Source organism: Osmerus eperlanus, chromosome 27, assembly GCF_963692335.1.
Source record: "Osmerus eperlanus chromosome 27, fOsmEpe2.1, whole genome shotgun sequence".
Taxonomy (NCBI): Eukaryota; Metazoa; Chordata; class Actinopteri; order Osmeriformes; family Osmeridae; genus Osmerus; species Osmerus eperlanus.
Genome location: NC_085044.1, coordinates 5,945,883 through 5,966,577, shown reverse-complemented (window position 1 = coordinate 5,966,577; position 20,695 = coordinate 5,945,883). Strand labels below are relative to the sequence as shown.

The following is a 20,695-nucleotide window of genomic DNA, read 5'->3' as shown; positions in this document are numbered from 1 at the left end:
TGGCCTTAACCAAGCCAGAGACATCATCAGCTGTGTATGAGTCTGGGGTCTCCTTCATGTATTGTCCACACTGCTACTGCTCCCAGTGAACAGTCATCTGCTATACTCATAGAATTATGGAGAAAGAGAGAGGGCAGGGCAGAAAGAAAAGGATGGGGGAAGAGACACAGAGAAAGAGAGAGGAAGGAAGGGGTAGTATAGATGAGCAAACAGAACTGTGTGTTTCAATATTTGATCCAGATCCTCCATCACCAGACAGCTGCTGTCTCCCCATTCTACCCTGGAGGCAGGTGGAGGCAGGAGGAGGCAGGGGGAGAGGGAGGTGGGAGGCTAAATGAGGTTGGGGTTGGGGAGCCTGGGTGAGGTTAAGAGGAGGTTGGGTGAGGTTGGGGGCAGGCCAGGGGGATGTTGGGTGAGTTTCCTCTGTTGCCATCCGTCCCTCCCTCTATCTAATCTCCCCCCATCTCTCTCTGGACAGTGCTGGTCTACGTTCCTGTGAGCAGCAGTGAAGAGTGTTCCCCCTGGTGGTGTGTTTGGGGACTGCATCTGTGACGGTTTATCTCTGCAGCAGCAGCTCACTCAATACTGTGAGGATGCCTCCTCTCCTCTCCATCTCTCCTTTTCTTTACCTCCCTTCTAGTTCTCTCCCCTCCTCTCCTGTTTTTAGATGGGATTCTGTTAAGCACCACTTTAACCCTGTTGATCCTTGGCCACGTTTTCAAGCCGTGGTGATCGATTTGGGAAGGCCTGTGTGTATGTAGATCAAACTATCTCCACAACATCACCTGCTTGACTTCATGAACCAATAGTACCGCTCTGTCCATTTCTCTATGTAGATGTTTGACAAAGAGACACAGGTTCAAGAGCAGGGCCAGGAGGAGAGGGCTACAGGACAGGCAGGAGGGGAAGGTTGTTACACAATAAAAGGGAGATGTCTCCACAACATTTCATACGTGTCTGTATGGGTCCTCGGTCAGGGATCAAGCACTCGTCCTGCTTGGAGAAAGTCTGTGTGTGTGTGTGTGTGTGTGTGTGCGTGTGTGTCTGTGTCTGTGTGCGTGTGTGGAGGAAGTAGATTGGAAGAATAGAAGAGAGGGGAGAAGAGGCGTTATGGAGCAGAGGAGTTGGCATACCACCAGAAGAGATGCTGGTATACTTACTGTAGTGGACGCTGTCAGAGTTCATTATTTGATCACAGCCTCCATTACCAACAGTATTTAATGTTCTGTCATGTGTGGCACAACTGAGCCAAATGTTGATGGTGTCTTTCTGCTTCTACTTCACAGCTCTGCTGTTGACCAATCACCTCTCTGAACTTGATACTGTGGAGGAACATTGGATTTCCTGTGTACTTATGTTATTCACTAATCAATAGAACTAGTCATTGAATAGTACTTAATATGTTTTCATGTGAGTTTGCTATTGATGAGAGTGGATTGTGTCTATTTGTCAGGATGTTCAGGGTCAGGAGAAAGTACTGGTTAAACGTCCTTGTGATGACGACGGGCTCCACCTATGATCTCTCTCTGCCCTGAGAGTGGTCATGAGCTGGGAGCTGGGAATCTCTTTCTCTGTGACTGTTGTAACACCATTACTGCCTGATTGTCACTATCTTATGTTTACTTTCTTGTGCCCTATAAAAGATGGTCCTCCGGCCTTCAGAGCGGAGAAAGACATGATTGAGACCTCAGCCTGGTGTTGTCATTTATTGTCAGAGGTCTGGTTTTGTCTCCCAATCTGCAGATTGAAAATGCTTACAAAAATCCAGAACTCAACTGAACTGAGTCACTCCGTTAATGAAGAGACGTACAAAACACTTTCTTCATTAATACCATGATTCAGTAACAGACAGCAGTGACTCTGTTCCTCCTGTGTTTGACCTCCCTGTCACTGGTCTCATGACAACTTCTGCTCCTTCTAGAACTTCCTCAGTAGAACTGTGCTGCTCTCTGCTGGCCTCAACCTCTCCTGCAGGGGGCTGACTTTCTGACTGCTGCCTCCAGCCAGCCTCAGAAGAAGGAGAACATAGTTAATATGTAACTACTTCTGATTTTACACTTCTTAATGAACTCTGCCCTTAAAGGAGTGAAGAGAGAGAGGGAGTCTGAAGGAGAGATACAGGTGAACTCTGCCCTTAAAGGAGTGAAGAGAGAGAGGGAGTCTGAAGGAGAGATACAGGTGAACTCTGCCCTTAAAGGAGTGAAGAGAGAGAGAGAGGGAGTCTGAAGGAGAGTTTCAGGTGAACTCTTCCAGTCTGCCTATGCACTACGTTGTAATAGTGTTACGTTTTATAAATGCTGTGAGGTTCTAAAGAACGAGACCCTGTCCTGTTTCTTGCCCACAAACACTGCAGACCCACAGGTTGCCACAACATACACACATGTACACAAACATACATGCACACCCACTCACATAGATACACATTATGTAAACATACACGCACACACAGCCTGACACGTCAAATATATAATAGTCTCAAACTTCCTTTGACCAATAACCTCTGATCTTGATAACATGATAAGGTAAATGTTCCTCCTGAGTTTGCTCCTTCTAGAACTTCCTCAGTAGAACTGTGCTGCTCTCTGCTGGCCTCAACTTCTCCTGCAGGGGGCTGACTTTCTGACTGCTGCCTCCAGCCAGCCTCAGAAGGGAAATGTCTGCATGTGTGAAGAGTAACTTTGGTGCTTCATCTGCAGTTCCTCATCTGACCTCTAGGGATGGAGGAGGGGTTATACACACCTGTTCCCCACCCAGGTTAAAGTGCAAGTGTTTCTACAGTACAGCAGACGAATTAAGAAAATAAGTTTAGATCATATGTACAACCATGGAAAGGTATGAATTACAGATAGCTAGAGATTTATATTAAACATCTGTCTGATAAAGTATTGGAATTCAAGTTCAGAAAAGGTAAGAAAAGATCTTGATGTGTTCATGTCCGTATTGAGGAAACAGCAGCAAAAACATGTTTCTGTGTGACTCAAAGGTCAGAAGAATATAGTCCTTGTGGTTTGCCATGTCGAATGGAACAATAAGGAAACAGTCATGTTTTGTAATGTTTTAGCATGATCAAGTGTTGTAACTGTCTCTATACAGGAATGACACATGGCAGAGGCCGGACAACACAGTAAGTGGACACAAGTAGTCATTGTTTGCATTGAAACATTAAGTATAAATGTACAAACATGTACAAATATGTTCACAATCTGACATCCCCAGACATCCCAAGTCTCCCGGAAGGTCCGGGAGTCTCCCGCATTTCAATAGCGTCTCCCTGACGCCCGCAAACGCTGTACAATCTCCCGGAAATCGGGGATTTTGTATTTCGAGCGAGCGAGAGACTGTTTAATGGGCATTTCTTGTAGAGATAGGTGCATATCGCGCGTCGTGATTGTGTCTGGGGAGGGGGGGGGTATGTGCAGGTTGAGGGGGTACATCATGTACATCATGTACATCATGCGTCCGGATTGCGTCCCGGGGGGGGGTTGTGGGGGGGGGAAATGAGTCTCTGCAGGTTGGGATGTCTGCATCCCTCTAGTCATTAAATGAACAAAGTCAATACTAAATGAACATATGCAGTATACCAACATTATGTTTGTTTGTATGCTATCATTCTGCTGTGTTGTGTGTAACCCTCTCTACAACCATCCATGCTGCTGTGTTGTATATAACCTCTCCTTACTGGTTACATTATCATCCATGCTGTCCTTCATGTTTGCTAGTGATGTGAGTTTAGATTCTTCCTACACGTCTCTCTAGGTTGAGTGTGTATAGAGCATATAGAGTCTGTGTGTGATTGTTACTTCATAGATGCAGACTGTATACCTGTCATGCACCTGCAGAGATGTCAATACTGTTTCTCTTCTCCCCAACAGATGAGTTTAAACTCAGGGTACCAGAGAGGCTTGTGCAGGCTGATAGGAGAAAGGATGTTACCGTCTCATGTCACCTCTCTCCTGAGACCAGCGCTGCTGCCATGACAATCAGGTGGTTTCAGGAGACAGAGTGTATTTACCTGTATAAGAATGGCCAGGTGATAGAGGGGAGGGGCTATGAGGGCAGAGTGAGTCTGGTCACCCAGGAGCTGAAGGGAGGCAACGTGTCTCTGAGGCTGAGAGACTTCAAGGGGTCAGATGATGGAGTGTACATCTGTCAGGTCACCTATGGAGGACAGAAGGAGGAGGAAGCTGTGTATCTATTTGACATAAGTAAGTGTTCTACAGCTACAGAACATGATTATGCACATCTCTACATGAACTATGACAACACAGTCTCTCTGTCTGTACAGATACAATTATACTTTCACATGTAATTATGAGTTAGAGCATTAGAGGTGTTCTGACTTATCTGGTAATGCTGCCCATTCTAACCCCTCTATACTCTAAGCTTGTAGAGATGTACAGTATTGGAAGAGACAGGCTCAAATCACTTAGTAGTGATGCAAATTTGTGAAGAATATGTTGAACAAACAATGCACTCAAATGCATATGACATCACTTAATTATCTTACTGGGTTGAAGATGATTATTCTGAGATGTTATATTCTTTCAGTAAAACATGAAATGCTGTAGTCTATATGTGGAGATGAAGAACAGTCATCCTCTTCATGAAAGAGCCTGAACAGGGAAACGAGACCCCCGGTTGTGTTGAGTCGAGCAGTTCGGGGGTGCACCTCAGACTCATCTAAAGTCAGCCCATCTCATGACCAGTTATTAGAGCGTGCTGTGGGAACATGTCCTGTAGTGGAGATCAAGATTGGGGGGGTTGTAGCATCTTGTCTATTGGATACAGGCAGTCGAGTAAGTATTATTTCAGAAGGGTTCTTCTTTTGGGCAGGGAGGATGGAGATATGCTCTAGACATCTGGTTGGCTCAAGTTAACAGCAGCCAACGGTTTAGACATACCCTATCTGGGGTGTCTAGAGTTAGTGGTTGAGACAATGGGCATGACAGTTCCAGACTGTGGGTTCTTGGTGGTGAAAGATCCTCAGAGTCTCCAGATGTCAGTGCCTGGAATTATAGGTATGAACATTATCAACAGGTGTTGATAGTTAGTACATTCTGAATTTAAGACTACTTTAGGAGGAGAGTTAGATTGGGATTGGAGAAATGTTATCCAGCAAGTGCAAAAATGTAAAGTTGACAAGAAGGCCATGGCTAGATTAGCTGGTAAAGAGAAAGTATACATACCTGCAGCGTCTGTGGTAACAGTGAGGGCCCAGGGGCATGTCAAAGGTGCAAAGCAAGGGGAACAGATGTTGTTAGAATCTGTTAATACCTGGGTCACGGCCAAGCAGCAGCTCAAGCAGATCCCCAAAAGGAACAGACTCACCTAGCGGGCTGCAGCGAGGCTGATGCCAGCCTGAGTGTGGTGAAGGTCAGGGAGGTTGGTCCTGATGTACGAGCGATATGCCTGGGAGGACCAGCGACCCAGGAGCTGGATGGTGTGGTCGGACACGCTTTGGCTGGAAGCTGAGGAGGCCGCACCGATCCTGAAAGAATGTTCTGAGCGAAGGGTCGTTACCTGATTTGGCGAGGAGGAGGCGGAGATGATGGTGGAACCAGAAACGGGAGGGGACCTGATTCTGTGGTGAATAGTGGGCTGGAGAGGAGGGCATGACTTCCTGCTTTGGAAAGAACCAGGTTATGCAGAGACTCATAGGGGCTGAGGAGAGAGTTGAGGAGGAAGATTTGTTTTGCTGCGTTTCAGGGTGAAGATGAGCGTGTCTGGGGAGTGTAGCGTGATGTCGGAGATGCATGGGTGAGCAGAGGGGTCAAAGGTGGAGCAGGTGGAAGTAAATTGTGAGCACCTAAGGAAGCTGAAGGCCAGGAGGAACATGGCCTCTAGGGTGGAATCGGTGGAAGGGGAGGAGTAGCCAGTGCGCAGTGTGTGTATGCAGGCGGCTAGCAGGTCGGCAGTGAGGGGGAGCCGTGCGGAAGGAGAGCGGGGATCTAGGCGCTTAAGGCCTTTCATAAGGAGGGAGGTCTGACTGTGGGAGATGGCTGTGCAGGGGGAACCGGAGAGCAACTTGCAAAAGAAGTTGATGCCACTGAGGTACACGTGGATGGTGGAAGTGCGGATTGAGAGGTGCGTGTGAGCGAAGGAGATGAAGCTGGTGATGGAAAGGAGGTCGAATGAGGGGAAGGTGGTGAGCAGTGTGGAAGGACTTGAAGCACTTCCAGGCTGTCCAGTAGGTGGAGAGTGTACGGGGGGACAGACCTTGGAGGATGGCATCTTGGGTGTGGAGGTGAAGGTCGTGGAGGGGTGCCGTCATGGGAAGGTTGTACAGGAAAACGGAGGGACCGGAGTGGGAAGGTGGTCCGCGTCTGGGGCCAAGCGTCTGAATTTGTGGAGGGAGAGACGGGAGAGGGAGTCAGCAATGGTGTTGTGGTGACCGGGGATGTGAGCGGCTCTGATGATGAACTGATGTGTGACTGAAAGCCAAGTAAGGCGGCAGATGAAGGGCATGGCGGTGATGGAGTCTGATCGGCCTTTATTGATCCGGGAGACGACGGCAGTGTTGTCGGAGTGGATGAGGATGGATTGGCTTGACCATTCGTGGCCCCAGAGGAGGGTGGCGATGATGATGATGGGGTAGACCTCGTGAAGTGCGGATGAGCGGGTCAGTGAGGGAGAAGGGCAGGAAGGGAACTTGGAAGGCCATGGGGAAGAGAACCAGCAGCCGTTGTAGTAGCAGCCGAAACCAGCGGAGGGGGAATCATCCGCCCCTTCTGCAGCAGGGGGCGGCCCCGGCGGTCAGGACAGGAGGGGCTGCGGGGTGATGGGGTGGGGAGGGGCAGGGGGAGGCGAAAGCGGGCGGGGGTCCGGGGGCCAGGCTCAGGGGCCGGGCGGACCGCGACCGTGCACTCCAGGGACGGGTGGGAAGGAGCGCCACACAGGGAGCAGGGCGGACCGGGCGGCCAAAACACCACAATAGATTTCATTGTCCAGCGAGCCCCAGTAGGTGGCCTCATTGAATTGCTGGAGCCGCCCCGCGGCCTCGGAGGAGAACCGGACGTGATACGTGTAAAACCCGGAGCCCCCGAACCGTAGGGAGGACCGAGCTGCAGGATGAGGGAGAGATAGTCGTCCAGCTCCGCCGGGCGCCCGGGAAATGAGGAACAGACGACGTCCCGGAACAGGGAGAACGCGTAAGAGAACTCGACTGCCGTGAGCTCCCGTCGCCGGGCGGGTTCAGGGTGGCGGAGCAGGACGGGGCCACAGGACCCGACGATGGTGCGGGGGGCAGAGACCTGGGACGGGAGGAGAAGGTCGGCCAGGTCCACGTAATCACCCTGGAGGATGGCTGGAGGGAGGGAGACCCGGGGGAAGGTCTGGAGGCAGAGGGGGCCGCGGGGCGGGCAGGGGGAGGCGCCGTGGCCAGCATGAAGGTGGAGGCAGGGGCGGGCAGGGTCCTGACGGGAAGGGCAGCAGCCGGGGCGGGCATTATGTCCGGAGCGGAGACACCTGCAGGAGGGAAGGCACAGGGTAAGAGGGGCGCAGCTCGGAGGAGGCAGGGCCAGACCAGAGCAAGCAGGGGCAGGGCCAGGTGCAGGGCAGAGAGACGGCGGAGAGCCCATGGAGGCGATGAACGCCGCGGACAGAGCAGGAAGGTCGGCGAGGGCAGGAGGAGCAGGGAGGGAGGGAGGGGAAGGGGGGAGTGGGGAGGGGGGCGAGGCAAGAGGCAGGAACCCACAATGGCGCTGCCCAGCGCCCTGCAGTGGGAGCGGGGAGGCGCGCCGGCCCCCAGAGTCCCCGAAGCAGAGGCGGAAGAGCCGAGCCTTCAGATCCAACCGGGACAACCGGATCCCCCGAGCCCGGAGGAGGCGCTGCAGGCCGGCAACGGTCTAGTCGGACGGCTACGCTGGTAGGTCCGAGGCGGCGGACCGCGGAGCGGGCGGGGCTAGGAGATGGAGAGCAGCGCGAAGAGCTGGAGGAGGAAGGGAAGCGAGGCCGCCCGGGGCCAGCCGCCGAGCCCGGGAGCGATCCCGAGCGGAAGGCCCGGGAGGCGGAGACCTCGGAGGACGGCAGAACCGACGCCCGGGAACAGGAAGTGGAGCCGTGGCACCCAGGGAGGCGGAGGAGCCCGGAGCAGCACCACACGGGGAGCGACCGGGGGTCTCGGGGACGCAGCCAGAACGCCGGGGACGGGACCGCCTTTCCAGCCGGGAGGGGAACTCGTCGTCCGACGGGAACAGGTCCAGAACGTCCATTCCTCCGTAGACGTCAGGGCCGGGAGGAGATCTGCGGGAGCCAGGAGACGAGGCGAAGAGCCGACGAGTTGAAACAGCAACGGGAGCAGCAGACACGCAAACACGCAGCAGAGAAGACAGAGAGGCAACGAGATGTACGCACGCCAAACAATAACATGCTAGCACAAGGACCAGAGGAACGGAAGAGACTTCATGCAGAACTCGTAATTGAAAACGGGAAGTTGGGTTCGGTCGCATTCCTCCGTGCTTTAACTGGGCTGATGCGTATCAGTTGATTGGAGTGAAGGAGGAGTCTTGGTGCGCTATCTTCCTCCCGAACTTCAGTTAATCTAACTCCATTAACACATACAATCATGTTCTGATCAGTTTAGAGGGAACTTTGATGTAGCTGTAGTTTGATGAACAGAGTGTATTAACCTGTATAAGAATGGCCAGGTGATAGAGGGGAGGGGCTATGAGGGCAGAGTGAGTCTGGTCACCCAGGAGCTGGAGAGAGGCAACTTGTCTCTGAGGCTGAGAGACTACAGGAGGTCAGATAGAGGAGGGGACATCTGTCAGGTCATCGTAGTGTGGGTTTGTGGTCCAGGGAGGGTCATTGTTCTATAGGTAAAGAACATAATTATGAACATCTTTACATTAACTATGACGACACAGTCTCTCTGCATGTACAAATACAATTATACTTTCAAATGTAAGTTGGAGTTGGAGCATTAGAGGTGGTTAGCTGGTTATAATGCCCATTCTAACCACTCTATACTCTAAGCTTGTATATATCTACAGTGTTTGATAAGACAGGCTCACTTAGCAGTGGTGCATAGTGAAGAACATGTTGAAAAAACATGCAACTCATAGCGCCATAGATTACACGGATGTATGTTGATGTAGGACCATTAACATACAGCAGCTGCATCTCATAGAGCATCCTTGCTTTCCAAAAATCTGGTTACTGACACTAACATGTTATTCATCATCAATGTTTAAGATGAACTCACACAGTATACTGATGTGTTCTGTTTTAATGATGTTTTAACTTTCTGTTTCATATCCTTCTACAAAACTTCAGAACGACGTGAGTTATTTCAAATATCTGATTCAAGACATACAAAATTATAGGTTAAGAATGTACCAATATATTTTAGATTTTGAAGATAACACTGCTATTGCTTTCTTTTAAATGTCATGGTGCCATTTTTTAAATATCTGAAAACTCTCCCTTCATGGTCAAACCTGTGAGCAGAGATACACTCACAGTATTATTCAGATGTATCCCATAATAAGTTGTGCTGCTAAGCTGCACTTGAACCTGCTCCCTGGTACAACACCACATAGAGAAGGACTCTAATAAGGAGAGGATGAATACAATGTGTTATAAACTCTCACATTTAAGATATTTTGGCAAAGAAAGTATGCATCTAGGCTGTCCTCTAACATGTATTAAAACATACTATCATGTTCTGATCAGTTTAGAGGGAACTTTGATGTAGCTGTAGTTTGATGAACAGAGTGTATTAACCTGTATAAGAATGGCCAGGTGATAGAGGGGAGGGGCTATGAGGGCAGAGTGAGTCTGGTCACCCAGGAGCTGGAGAGAGGCCCAGAGGTCCAGGGAAGGTCAATGTTCTGAAGCTACAGAACATGATTATATACATCTCTACATGAACTATAAAATACTCTACAGTCTCTGTGTACACAAATGCAATTATACTTTCACATGTATAAGTTAGAGCATTAGAGGTGTTCTGACTTATCTGGTTATGCTGCCCATTCTAACCCCTCTATACTCTAAGCCTGTAGATGTGTCCAGTATTGGAAGAGACAGGCTCAAATCACTTAGCAGTGATGCAAATTAGTGAAGAACATGATGAACAAACAATTCACTCAAATGCATATGACGTCACTTAATTATCTTACTGGATATAGTGTAAGATGATCATTCTGAGTTGTTATATTCTCTCAGTAAAACATGACATGTTTATATGTGGAGATGCCGAACAGTCATCCTCTTTATGAAAGAGCCTGAACACAGAACACATAGATTACACTGATGTATGTTGATGTAGGACTACTAACATTTTATCCTTGCTCTTGGTCCCTTCTGCTTACGATAATAATGATGTAATAATGATGTATTAATTGCATAGGCTTGTTAACGTTAATTCTGTTGACTGTCAAACATTTGTTAATAACATGTTGGTAATATATAATATGATTTTAATTATCTTTTTCATCTCTTTTTAAACAGAATTCTTTGGTGAGTAATTTCTAACTTCTGCTTTTTAACAACACTAAGTAAAACAATTGCCTTTATCTTTTAGATAGTAAACATTACACTAAAGTATGTTACTGGTGTCAAAAGTTCACAACACATACATGGGGGGTGAGTTCTAGGAAAGTTTCTTTTAGATGATGGTAGGAGTTGAGGAGAGATGGTGACTGGTGTGGACAGGCTGGAGTGGAGGAAAGACTGGCAGGCAGACAAGGAATGACCCTGAGCATAAGGAAAGACTGTTGGAATTCAAACACAAAGAGCTAAATGAAAGACTACAGAGGTCTTAAGCATGTCACTACCACTGGAGCTGAAACAACAATCTGACGAGGTCTGGGAGTGAGAGATGGGTTCTTATACTGTGGAGGAGATGAGTTGATGAAAGGCAGGTGAGCTGATTGTAGATGAGGAGCAGGTGTGTTAGTGGAGCTGGGAACCAGGAGAGAGGGAGAGAGACACGCCCAGGACACAGACACACAGAGAGACCAACAGGGGCCACAGGAGAGGGAAACACAGAAACACAATAGAACACAAGCAGGCCGTGGCGGTGACAACTGTCTTTTATTTCATTATGACATGATTGTTAAAAAAAATCTGATAACTTTATATTAAGTGAACTTAACTTTACTTAATTTGTGTGGTTCCACCCTCTTCCACATAACATTTCAAATACCTCCCTTATTGGTCAAACCTGAGAGCAGAGATACAAACATGGAATAATTCAGATTGTATCCTATAAAAAGCATTGATCTTGAGGTCCACTTTAAGCTTTGCTCTGGAAAATCACATCTAAATCTAATTTTATTCATATAGTCCTTTGTAAAAAGCAATGTCACAGAGGGCTTAACAGATGCCCATAGCAATGCCCCTCAACCAACCTTCAAGGAAGACAGGGAAAAACTCCCCGTAAAACTATTTGCGAAAAACCTTGGCAGGAGCAATTCAATGAGGGATTCCCTCCTCCAAAGATGGTCAGTGACAGAGAGGTGCAGACCTCAGGCTAAACATAGTCATACATTAGGAGTAGAGAATACACGTGTAAATGGATGTTGAAACACAGATATCCAGGGTTCAACACTGCTCTGAATTGGCGCATGTCAGTTTAAGCAATGGTGGGATTGGCACAGTATGACAGGACAGCCAGGTAGAGGGACAGGAAGGGACCAGGAACTCTGTGTTGTCCTTCATAGGAGACCGATGTCCACTGGGCAATTAAGTCAAATGTAGGCAGACTGTCATAGACCGATGTCCACTGGTGACTAAGTCCAACGTTGGCAGACCGGCGGCCAGGCAGAGGTTGACAGCTCAACACCACAGGGGGGGGGGAGGGAGGACAGAGAGAAGAAAGCAGGATTAGAGAATGCAAAGGAACACATAACAGTTACAATGACAGTAAGGGTGAGGTCCCCACTGGTCAAGTGTTAACTAATGCAGCAGATCAGCAGACAGCCTAGACACCAAGACAGCACCGGCCCCCCTAGGTAGGAACAGGAAGTCTGTTCCAGACAAGATCAACTCTAAATAACAACACACTTTTCCCCGTCGTATTCAACTAGTGACACAAGTAACAAACCAGGTCAGGTTCTCTTTATTTGTCATTTCCAGTTGCATGATACACACAGACACACACTTCATCAGCCATAACACTGACTAAACAGAATGGTTTTTAATCTAGCTTTGAATAGTACAAAAGGTAAAACACTACAGACGGAATAACTCTAAGTAAAAAATTAATCTAATCTAAAGAAAAATCGTTCGAGCGGGGGGGGCGGGGGCCAGACTCAGGGGCCGGGCGGGCCGCGACCGTGCACTCCAGGGACGGGTGGGAAGGAGCGCCACACAGGGAGCAGGGCAGGGCGGACCAGGCAGCCAAAACAGATTTCATTGTCCAGCGAGCCCCAGTAGGTGGCCTTATTGAATTGCTGGAGCCGCCCCGCGGCCTCGGAGGAGAACCGGACGTGATACGTGTAAAACCCGGAGCCCCCGAACCGTAGGGCGAGCTGCAGGATGAGGGAGAGATAGTCGTCCAGCTCCGCCCGGCGCCCGGGAAATGAGGAACAGACGACGTCCCGGAACAGGGAGAACGCGTAAGAGAACTCTGCTGCCGTGCGCTCCCGTCGCCGGGCGGGTTCATGGTGGCGGAGCAGGACGGGGCCACAGGACCCAACGATGGTGCGGGGGGCAGACACCTGGGACGGGAGGAGAAGGTCGGCCAGGTCCACGTAATCACCCTGGAGGATGGCTGGAGGGAGGGAGACACGGGGGAAGGTCTGGAGGCAGAGGGGGCCGCGGGGCAGGCAGGGGGAGGCGCCGTGGCCAGCATGAAGGTGGAGGCGGGGACGGGCAGGGTCCTGACGGGAAGGGCAGCAGCCGGGGCGGGCATTATGTCCGGAGCGAAGACACCTGCAGGAGGGAAGGCACAGGGCAAGGTTAGAGGGGCGCAGCCTGGAGGAGGCAGGGCCAGACCAGAGCAAGCAGGGGCAGGGCCAGGCGCAGGGCAGAGAGCCGGCAGAGAGCCCATGGAGGCGATGAACGCTGGGGACAGGGCAGGAAGGTCGGCGAGGGCAGGAGATGAAGCCAAGCAGGAGGAGCAGGGAGGGAGGGACGCAGGGGAACGGAGGGGGGCGAGGCGACGCCCAGGAACAGGAAGTGGAGCCGTGGGACCCAGGGAGGCGGAGGAGCCCGGAGCAGCACCACACGGGGAGCGACCGGGGGTCTCGGGGACGCAGCCAGAACGCCGGGGACGGGACCGCCTTTCCAGCCGGGAGGGGAACTCGTCGTCCGACGGGAACAGGTCCAGAACGTCCATTCCTCCGTAGACGTCAGGGCCGGGAGGAGATCTGCGGGAGCCAGGAGACGAGGCGAAGAGCCGACGAGTTGAAACAGCAACGGGAGCAGCAGACACGCAAACGCAGCAGCGAAGACAGCGAGGCAACTAGATGTACGCACGCCAAACAATAACATGCTAGCACAAGGACCAGAGGAACGGAAGAGACTTCATGCAGAACTCGTAATTGAAAACGGGGAGTTGGGTTTGGTCACATTCCTCCGTGCTTTAACTGGGCTGATGCGTATCAGTTGATTGGAGTGAAGGAGGAGTCTTGGTGCGCTATCTTCCTCCTGAACTTCAGTTAATCTAACTCCATTAACACATACAATCATGTTCTGATCAGTTTAGAGGGAACTTTGATGTAGCTGTAGTTTGATGAACAGAGTGTATTTACCTGTATAAGAATGGCCAGGTGATAGAGGGGAGGGGCTAAGAGGGCAGAGTGAGTCTGGTCACCCAGGAGCTGGAGAGAGGCAACTTGTCTCTGAGGCTGAGAGACTACAGGAGGTCAGATAGAGGAGGGGACATCTGTCAGGTCATCGTAGTGTGGGTTTGTGGTCCAGGGAGGGTCATTGTCCTATAGGTAAAGAACATAATTATGAACATCTTTACATTAACTATGACGACACAGTCTCTCTGCATGTACAAATACAATTATACTTTCAAATGTAAGTAGGAGTTGGAACATTAGAGGTGGTTAGCTGGTTATAATGCCCATTCTAACCACTCTATACTCTAAGCTTGTATATATCTACAGTGTTTGATAAGACAGGCTCACTTAGCAGTGGTGCATAGTGAAGAACATGTTGAAAAAAACATGCAACTCATAGCGCCATAGATTACACGGATGTATGTTGATGTAGGACCATTAACATACAGCAGCTGCATCTCATAGAGCATCCTTGTTTTCAACAAATCTGGTTACTGACACTACCATGTTATTCATCATCAATGTTTAAGATGAACTCGCACAGTATACTGATGTGTTCTGTTTTAATGATGTTTTAACTTTCTGTTTCATATCCTTCTACACAACTTCAGCATCAGGTGAGTAATTTCAAATATCTGATTCAAGACATACAACATTATAGGTTAAGAATGTACCAATATATTTTAGATTTTGAAGATAACACTGCCATTGTTTTATTTTAAGTTCCATGGTGCCATTATTTAAATATCTGAAAACCCTGCTTTCATGGTCAAACCTGTGAGCAGAGATACACTCACAGTATTATTCAGATGTATCCCATAATAAGCTTTGCTCCTGAGATCCACGTGAGCCTGGGTCCAGGTCTGATGTTAGTCAAACTTCTCGGTTAAGAAGTAGAAGACTGTGTTCTTCACCAGGAGGAAAGTCGTGGAGGAGGTCTGCATGATGTTGTATGGGAATGATTTGGAGAGGGAGCAGGTACTCAGGTTTCTGGGGTCTATTTTGATGAGAGGTTGACCTGGGCTGATCATATTGAAAAAGTGTTTGCCAAGTGCAAGACGTGTATGTGAACACGTATGTGGTTCTGGTTAGAGCAGTTATAGATTATGGGTGTATTGTCTATGGGGCAGCAGTTCTTCTCTGACCAGGCTAGACACAGTGCAAGCCCAGGTCCTAACACTGTGCAGTGGGGCAGTATGAGGACAGGGTGGGAGCCGACTTGGCTGAGATGTTCTGTAGTCGGGTGCTTTCTGTGTACAATGGATGACTACAAATATTCACAAGTGGGCAGCGTTTGTTAAACCCGATAGAGAGGTCATGGTCTGAAAGTGCTTCTAAGATCACCTGGCTGTATTTACAGTGGAGCTGTTGGTGATTTGACTGGCCTTACAGTGGATGGAGGAGGTTGGAGTGGTTATATGCTCAGACTCTAGTGCTGGTCTGATGAGTGTACAGTCCTTCACATCCCACAGTAGACAGGACCTGCTGGATGAGGTGCTCCGAGGTCACAATGGTGTGAGGAGGATGGGGGTGTGGGTAAAACTGATGTGGGTTCCAGAGTGCAGACAGTCTGGCTAAGCAGGCCCTCAGGGAGGAGGGGGGTGAGGTGATGGTGTCTATCAGTAAGGGGAGTTTGTTACTCTGCTATGTTTGTCTAATAGTTGTGAAATGATGTATTAATAAATCCCATGGATTTTGTACTTTTAAAGGTGTTCTTAGTAGTTGTTTTGGGTCAGTGGCGGAATGTTTGTTCGCCCCATAGGGCCACTAAAGTTGGGGCATAACAATTGGGGGCTCGTCCGGGATTGAACATCCATGAGGTGGCTGTTTGTAAGGTTTTGTGAGTAGCTAATGGCCTTTGTGGTGCGTAGTGGTCATCTTTTGTTAGATAATTTGTTGCTTCTTTAGTGCTTTTGACTGGTAGTCACCTCAGTGACCTGGAGTTTTGAGAGCGTCCTACTTAGATAGCCGTCGGGCAGACAATAGCGTCTTGCCACTTTGTTATTTTGCCTTTTTTATTTTTGGTGGTATACCTGAACGTGGGTACGTTTTCTGGGTGTGGCAGTAGGCTTTGTATTGGGTCTGCTACCTGCTTACAGAGCTTAACGTTTAAAGGAGCCTCCCAGGGCGCCACTGAAGACTAGCTAGGAACATTAGCCATCTTGGTAGACAGGTTGGGGTGCTTCTCTACAGGTTCAGTTCAGTCATTTGCACTATTCACAGCAACGGGTCTATCTTTGAGTGGCTTTCTATTTTTACATGGTAATTTTGTCTTGTGCAGCTGTAATTTTTGATATGGTATTGAGCAGTAACTTGTGGTGCGTGACCTTTGAGTTGTGGATACTGCACTTCACATTTGTTGGGTCACTGTTTGGTTGCAGCTTAGGTGTAAGTTGGCAACATTTTGTGTGTAGTGTAGCGGGGTTTGCTCGTTTAAGATTAGCAATACTTAATTTATAATAAAGTATGTAGTTCTTGGGGGCACCACCTCTTATTGTTAAAGGGATAGAGGAAACCTTATTGAATAATATTTAAATAATAGCCTTCGTAATAATCAGTCTAATCTTAAGTCGTGAATTCTATGAAAGTAGAGCAGATCAGATAACGTGAGTGATACGCGAATATTATACACAATGATTTATTTAGGAGAATGTAATTATAATGAACAAATACCAGATAAGTTATGGGTTAGTCAGAGTAGTACAGTGGCTGGATGCAAATGAGGGCGAGCAACACAGTGGCTGTGTAGAGCGCGTGTAAAGGGGGGAGGGAGAGAGAGAGAGGGGTAGAGAGGGACAGGTAGGCCTTTGTGGTAACAATGGACGAGCAAGGGCAACTGACTTAGCAAGGGTTAAGCTAACTCATTTGTAAGATACAATCAAACATCAACAATTTAATCACAACATGCCAATATGTCACAGGTAAGAAATATTGCAAATCGTAGTTACTTTTGTCGGTTTGAAGAAGGGTAGAGTCAATGGTTTCGTTATCGTCCAACGAAAATAGAACAACGGAATCTTTGGCCAAAGTTCCGGGCGCTCAGTGAATTTGCAGGTTGAGAGGAATAGTTTAGAAATGACGCGTTCACTTCAGTTTAATTCCTACGAACAAGCGAGGGTGATTGTACGTTTGGGGGTTTTATACTCCAAAGAACAAGGGGGGGGTCCCCGTGAAGGTGACCTCTTTCATTGGTCAGTTTCCCCCCACCTGGGCGTCGTCCTGAGATCTGCCTAGGTGTGAAGTAGCTGTACCTTTTGAGTTCCGTTATTTCAACTGTCCATGGAATGCTCAAACTTCAGAATATAACAATACAACATTCGTAAATGGTTTTGTTAGTATGGTACAATCATTTTGATATCAAGATTGGCTGACTTAACTATACTTGAAGGGAAGTTATAATCAAACCTCAATTAAACAATGTTCTAAGTAAATGGGAAAAACACACATTATAACACATCAACTACTGTCATTGAAATAGTGTCCATGAGCCATGTAGTCCTTGAGAATATGTTTGTAAATCCACATAAGAAAGTTATTCCTTGTAAATCCTTTGTCTGATACTGTGGGCCGTGTGGCCTCTGTATCTGACCCCATGCTGGGTCAGAAGCTTTGAAGCTTCTCCTCTGGGAGAATGACAAAGGGGGAAGACCCTTTCCTTGTCGGGGGTAGGAGAAGGTGTGATGGTACCGTGCTTTGTCTGTGGACTGTGCTACAGTAGTGATGACTACTGTGTGACCCATTTGTGCGTTGTGGTTGTTGTAGTCCACGTTTGGTTGGGCCACTTGTGTGTTGATGCTCTTACGTGTTTGAATTGCAGCTAATTAGTTGTGTTGTGCCCTTTTTGTTTGTGGGATGTGGTCGCTCCAGAGATCAGTGGATCTTGGATTGGAAGGCCACACCCACTACATATATAGGTCACTGTGTGTTGCTGGTTTCTTGCATCCATCACGAAGACCACGTGGTGTCCATTTTGTGTTGTGGTGGTGGCAGTTCACTTCACTTGGGTCTTGTGTGTTGTTGTTGGGATAACAGCAACTTTGTAGGTGGTCTACTTGTTGTGACCCTTGTTGGTTTGTGTCTGTTGCACTCCACTTTGTGTTGGTCGCCTGTGGTGCTGTGTATGGTTGTGGGTAAATGCAGTAACTTTGTTTGTTCACCTCATGGTGGTAGCCATTTTGTGTCTTGTGGGAGTGGGACCCACTTTGTATGGCTACGTATTTGTTTGGCTGCTATCCTTGAACCTAGTAGCAGCAGCTTCATTGGCCCTTTTTGAATGAACTTTGACCTTGTTACCCTTTGTTTGTCATAACGGCAAGCTTTTTGATTCCCCTCTGACTTTAAGTTAACACCTTTTTTTAATAAGCAGTCCCTATTTTTGTTTCAGAGTACAATGATTAAACATTGGTCAGTGAACTTGTTAGTATTATCGTATGTGACTCACTATTTATTCATTGTTTTAAGGGTGGGGGTGTTACGGCCACATGTGTTGTGTTCTTTGTTTGTCACCTCCCATTTCTTTTTCTGTAGCTCCGCCCAGGTTGTGTTCCCCATGATTGCCAGATGAGATGCACCTGGCCAGGTGATCAAGCAGCAGATAAAGACTCCAGTTTCCTGCTGCAGGAGAGGCTTCTAGCTTGGGGACTGCTGGTCTTGCTGCCTCTTAGCCTGGGAGTTTGTTGCTCTGCTATGTTTGTCTAATAGTTGTGAAATGATGTATTAATAAATCCCATGGATTTGGTACTTTTAAAGGTGTTCTTAGTAGTTGTTTTGGGTCAGTGGCGGAATGTTTGTTCGCCCCATAGGGCCACTAAAGTTGGGGCATAACACAGAGGCTGAGGCCCTGATATGGACAGAGGTAGTCTGGTCTGGAGATGGCAGAGAGAATGTGATGGAGGGAGGACAGGCAGACACCTTTACAGGGTTCACAAGTTCAGTAATCACACCATCGATTGAATAGATGGCTTTTATTGAAGCAGGGCTGGTAGCAGAGCCAAGCCTGATGGTGGAGGAGGCTGGTAGCAGAGCCAAGCCTGATGTGGTTGGTGGAGGCTGGTAGCAGAGCCAAGCCTGATGCGGTGTGGGGGCCTTGCGCCAGTGGAGATGAAGGGGGGCCGATAATGAGGAAGTCGTCCAGGAGATGAAGGAGGAGGGGACTTCTGGACTCGTTGAGGAGGATCAAGCGGAGTGCTTCGAGAAACAGTTGAAGATGCACGGCCTGCTTTTGCATCCAATGCCAGGCGGACGGCAAGCAGTTTGAGTCCTGCCAGTGAACCCCAAGGAAACCCAGCAAGGCGGGCGGACGGGAGGGCCTCGAACGCGGTCCCAAGGCCCGCAGGCCGGCCGGGTCGAGGGAGCGAGAGCGGGTCCTGCCGCAGAAGGAGCATGCATGGAGGCGACTTAGTCAAATGTAGGCAGACTGTCATAGACTGATGTCTTTAATTGAAGTAGGCCTGGTAGCAGAGCCAAGCCCGATTAGTGGAGGAGGCTGGTAGCAGAGCCAAGCCTGATTAGTGGAGGAGGCTGGTAGCAGAGCTAAGCCTGATTAGTGGAGGAGGCTGGTAGCAGAGCCAAGCCTGATTAGTGGAGGAGGCTGGTAGCAGAGCCAAGCCTGATTAGTGGAGGAGGCTGGTAGCAGAGCCAAGCCTGATTAGTGGAGGAGGCTGGTAGCAGAGCCAAGCCTGGGGTCCTGAGAGGACGAGAGGGTTCACTGGGATGCGCAGAATGAATGATGATGATGATGTGAAAGGTGCATGCATAGTTACCAGGCATTGAACTCGGGGTGTGGCAGAGAGTCCTAGTGGGTCACGGCCGAGCAGCAGCTCAAGCAGATCCCCAAAAGGAACAGACTCACCTAGTGGGCTGCAGCGAGGCTGATGCCAGCCTGAGTGTGGTGAAGGTCAGGGAGGTTGGTCCTGACGTACGAGCGGTATGCCTGGGAGGACCAGCGACCCAGGAGCTGGATGGTGTGGTCGGCCACGCTTTGGCTGGAAGCTGAGGAGGCCGCACCGATCCTGAAAGAATGTGCTGAGTAAAGAGAAGGGTCGTTACCTGATTTGGCGAGGAGGAGGCGGAGATGATGGTGGAACCAGAAACGGGAGGCGACCTGATTCCGTGGTGAATAGTGGGCTGGAGGGGAGGGCATGACTTCCTGCTTTGGAAAGAACCAGGTTATGCAGAGACTCATAGGGGCTGAGGGGAGAGTTGAGGCTGAAGAGGAAGCTCTGATTTGTTTTGTTGCGTTTCAGGGTGAAGATGAGCGTGTCTGGGGAGTGTAGCGTGATGTCGGAGATGCATGGGTGAGCAGAGGGGTCAAAGGTGGAGCAGGTGGAAGTAAATTGTGAGCACCTAAGGAAGCTGAAGGCCAGGAGGAACATGGCCTCTAGGGTGGAATCGGTGGAAGGGGAGGAGTAGCCAGTGCGCAGTGTGTGTATGCAGGCGGCTAGCAGGTCGGCAGTGAGGGGGAGCCGTGCGGAAGGAGAGGGGGGATCTAGGCGCTTAAGGCCTTTCATAAGGAGGGAGGTCTGACTGTGGGAGATGGCTGTGCAGGGGGAACCGGAGAGCAACTTGCAAAAGAAGTTGATGCCACTGAGGTACACGTGGATGGTGGAAGTGCGGATGGAGAGGTGCGTGTGAGCGTAGGAGATGAAGCTGGTGATGGAAAGGAGGTCGAATGAGGGGAAGGTGGTGAGCAGTGTGGAAGGACTTGAAGCACTTCCAGGCTGTCCAGTAGGTGGAGAGTGTACGGGGGGACAGACCTTGGAGGATGGCATCTTGGGTGTGGAGGTGAAGGTCGTGGAGGGGTGCCGTCATGGGAAGGTTGTACAGGAAAACGGAGGGACCGGAGTGGGAAGGGGGTCCGCCTCTGGGGCCAAGCGTCTGAATTTGTGGAGGGAGAGACGGGAGAGGGAGTCAGCAATGGTGTTGTGGTGACCGGGGATGTGAGCGGCTCTGATTATGAA

At 49.3% G+C, this 20,695-nt stretch overlaps 1 protein-coding gene across 2 annotated transcripts in view; it reads left to right on the top strand.

The window, feature by feature from the left end:
• The window catches only part of LOC134013974 (trichohyalin-like), a 56,576-nt gene that overhangs the window by 15,921 nt on the left and 19,960 nt on the right, over positions 1-20,695 (top strand). The window lies entirely within an intron of this gene.